Source organism: Schistocerca cancellata, chromosome 3, assembly GCF_023864275.1.
Source record: "Schistocerca cancellata isolate TAMUIC-IGC-003103 chromosome 3, iqSchCanc2.1, whole genome shotgun sequence".
Lineage (NCBI taxonomy): Eukaryota > Metazoa > Arthropoda > Insecta > Orthoptera > Acrididae > Schistocerca > Schistocerca cancellata.
Window position 1 is genome coordinate 29,247,316 of NC_064628.1, and position 4,300 is coordinate 29,251,615.

Here is a 4,300-nt window from a genome sequence, read left to right on the forward strand (position 1 = left end):
GCAGACAGGGCTGTAAAGAGTCTAGAAATACAAGCAAGAGTAAACAGAAGGAGGAACAAGAGGAAGCTGGAGGAGGAGTTTGCAGAGGATGAAGACAGTCCATCCTATGGACCTCGAATGCACTAAAAAGTTAATCCAATCTTTGTCGCTCGATTCCCAAAACTTTTATTTTCTCATACTAATTACATGTTTTCTAAGGCTCTTCCAAACATATTTGTTTCAAACTTTCAGTAAATGTTACACAGTACCTTCTGCATAATTTAACACAGCCTTTTTCCAAAAAACTGTATATTTTTGAATATATAAATAAAAAATTGCAAAAAATGTTGTGAATTTTCATTACAATTGAAAAAAAAAATCATCTTTAATAACTGAACTAAAATTTTTCCTGTGTTAAGTTGTAGCCCATATTCCAATAAATAATCTGTAAAAAGTTCAACTTCCTACCTCAAATACTTTGTGAGGAAAGATGTAATTTATAAGCGTTATTTTAACATTGCAAGTATAGGGCGTTCAGGAGCCCCTTAATGAATCGCCTTCCCACTGGAAGCCGCATGTCAGGTGAACTCCTGTACTATTTGCTGGAGCGTTTTTCACTCTGGTGTCATCAACAATCGACGTCGGCATCAGCAGAGTTCTCGGCCGGGCTGGCCGCCCTCGCCGCCGCTCCAGCACATCCAATAGGCTCCAGCTCTGTCTCCCTTCCGCCCCCACCACCCCCGCTGGCTACCAGCGCCACCGCCCCGCCTCGCAGAGGACGAGGCGCGGCGTCGGCGGGCGTCGGCGTCAGTCGGTCTCTGGACGCCGACGCGGCAGCTGCCTTCGCCGGTCCCTCCGTCTGCGCAGCAGGTAGGGCCGCCTAGGCTAGCCTGGTCTAGCGCTGCGCGCCGCGCCGCACCGCGGGTCCAGCAAATGGGCCAAACGTCCCTGCGACGCACGCAGCACTAAAGCGCCACTCTGTCCAGTTCTTTTGGTGATATTTTCACCCAATAAACTTTACTTTGGCATATTTTTAACATTGCTGATTACGTACCATCCGTAGATATAGGATCAGTTTTTGTATGGATATCATTATAGTCATTGTTACTGCTCGCTGATACTTATGTCGTGAGAAAATTACATTTTACATGACAACAATGTAACAGCTGGAAAACTGACGGAACGTCCGGACACACAGTTTGCACAATCTTTAAACCTACAGTTTCTCGAATTTGGCACACAGTCTACTGTGGAGATTGTCACTTGTCGAACGTTTTCAATAATTTATTCAACACTACGTACTAAACTGACTTTTTGAACCAATTCTGAGTACGGATGAATACCATCAGCTATTGTTATTGCTACACTGACGACTTCTACAAGTCGATTCGTAATAGTTGTATCGTTGCAAGCATCCCACCTTCTCTGTGAACGGAACACAGTTAAAAGTGGTATGTAGTTTGCTCTGAACTATAGAAATATAATCGGATAAGTTAAGCATGTAACATTCTTAACGAGGATGTCGGATGATTTGTTGAAACAGGAAATAAATTCTTGGTATGGGTCCACGATCATTAAGAACTTTTACAAATTACACTGCCTCTATCAATTAATGTTTGTTTATTCCTCATTTCTTACGTTATTTCATAGCAAGTTTCGGCTCTGCAATCATCAGCTCCAAACTTAGAGTCTCGGAAGCAAACGTGCAGTAATGATATATCCGTAGGCTTTACTTCAAATTCACACTGAACTTCGTTTTATGTCCTTTAACTTTCATTGTGATGTTTTCAATGACCGAAATATTTTACGAAATAAAATAATAAATGAGAAATAAAGAACCATTAGGCGATGTAGACAGAAAATCTCGTGAAAGAGGACCGATAATGTCTCTAAAGCTTTAAAATTGGGCAGGAAACTAAGCGCTGTGTTTGTTCCATTCTATCAGATCAATTATTCAGAAATGGCATTCATTTTTAAATTCAATAAAATGAAAACATTTGCGTTTCGAGGTCAATGATACTGTCGCCATATCAACAGACTTTTCTGCCTTAGAAACATAATTGAACGTCTTAAGTTCAGAAGCATGCTTCCTACTTTTATTGATGCAATATGTGGTTGATTATAAAATATAATATATGTCGTTCTGTTTTCTTTTTATCACAGTACGAGAATTTCATTAAGAATAACTTCGTATTTTTCATTTTTATGTACGCATTTTGCATGCATCACCAAACTTGAAAATTATTGTGATAACTGTTAATGTAATATTCCGAAATAGGTAAGTATATGTACATTCTTCCTATAATTAGTTGCTTATACGTATTTTTTTATGGAGTTAAATGTTAGGAAATTAGACAACATTGTCTTAGTCTATTGAGACCAGCGATCTCAACAGTCGAGACTGAAATAATATTTTTTATTGACCGCTTTCGGCTCTTGTTAGAGCAATCCTCAGATTTTTTGGGCCGGTGTACGATCGTGGTACCACGTCAGAAACCGAGGAACCGCCAGCATCAGCCATAGGAGACACAATAAATCCGAAAATGTCTTTAACATAAGCCAAAACAGGTCAATAAGCAAATGTTATTGGTACCTCGACTGTTTATTTTAAACTCAGATGTTTGGCCCCAGGTGTTGGAAGCATAACCCATCTAATGCTATTTGGACATTCTGAGCATACCCATCCGTCCTCAAACGTCTTTAACTGAATCGGAACGACAATGGAGGACCCATTGAAATGTTATTGTTACTGGAAACGTACGCTCCACGGTTCAGTTGCGATGACTGGAAAGTCAACAGTCTTATACTGAAGCGCCAAACTATAACGAATTAAAAATTCAAAAGATCGTTCAACAATAACTTCTGAGTTTTAAAAAAAGATATACACTACCAGCTACATCTTTGCGCACCAATTGATAAATCTTTACTTTGGTAGATAATCACGCAGTTATCTACGTAATATCATGAAACATCCAGGATCCCTGTATTAAAATTTTATTTTTAACTGTCTGAGACAGCTGGAGATTCCTGAACAAGGTGGAACAGGAGCAGCGCCTATTTTTAGTCTTATGTTCATGGAGCTCGCTAGCCCATTCATGAACTCCCATGCCATCCATTTCGAAATATTTAAATTCCATTCCACGGCGTCTTTTAGAACCACGTGTCTAATGACTGGCGATTGGAACAGCGTTTAAAACTTCTGTTATTGATAGCCTGTATGAGAAAGCGAATTGATCTAGTAATAGTTGGTCATAGTAACAAATTCAAAAGTCTGATATAGAATCCTCAGACAGTATTATTAGAGATACTAACTGTGACAAAAGATTGGTTGCCACAAATCGCCAAACAACGGTTCGTGTTCACATTTCTCGAATATTCTTTACTTTACAGAATATTTGAAGACTGGCGTAAGGCAACAGTCAGATTTTTGATTGCTCACAGACGACGTATAACGCCAACACACATACAAAATGTTGATTGAAGTAGTTGAATTGCGAGGGTCATTGCTTTCGACCGACCGCATCTTGAGACTTTTATCGCGAATAATATCTAACTGATCTCCCTGTGATCTCCCAACTTTTTGCTTTTGTATCTCTTTTTCTTAGTTCCACAGTTAACGAATTACCTGACTTTTAACAAATTATCTACCTTATATTCACTGCTTTCCTCCTTGGCGCAATACTGCGTACTACTGTTGTGATGATTAACTTGTCATTTTTCTTCTTATAAAATGAAGAAGGGCAGTCATTAAACACACAGTCACATACTTTACTACATTAAAAACTCAACTGAAGCTTTAATTTGCCTAAATGGAGTGAGAAATATTCCTTTAATAAAAAATGTTACCGTTATCTTTTCAGTACTCTAGCACACTTCTGTGACTAAGAATTTTTTGACATAAATCCATGCAACAAACTTAAATATTCAGTTTTCTTGTTACTAAAGTAATACTTTCACAGTTACAACACGACGTACATGATATTTCCAGCTGAAATAGTCATATACAATTTGTATATAAACTGAAGCGACGAGTCAAAATTCATACCAAGACCAGTCGGGGTATACAGTGTGGATCATTGATCGTGACCGGGCCAAATATCTCACGAAACAAGAGTCAAACAAGAAAACTACGAAGAACGAAACTTGTCTAGCTTCCAGGGGGAAACCAGATGGCGCTATGGTTGGCTCGCTAGATGGAGTTGCCATAGGTCAAACGGATATCAACTGCGTTTTTTAAATAGGAACCCCCAATTTTTATTGCATATTCGTGTAGTACGTAAAGAAATATGAATGTCTTAGTTGGAACACTTTTTTCGCTTTG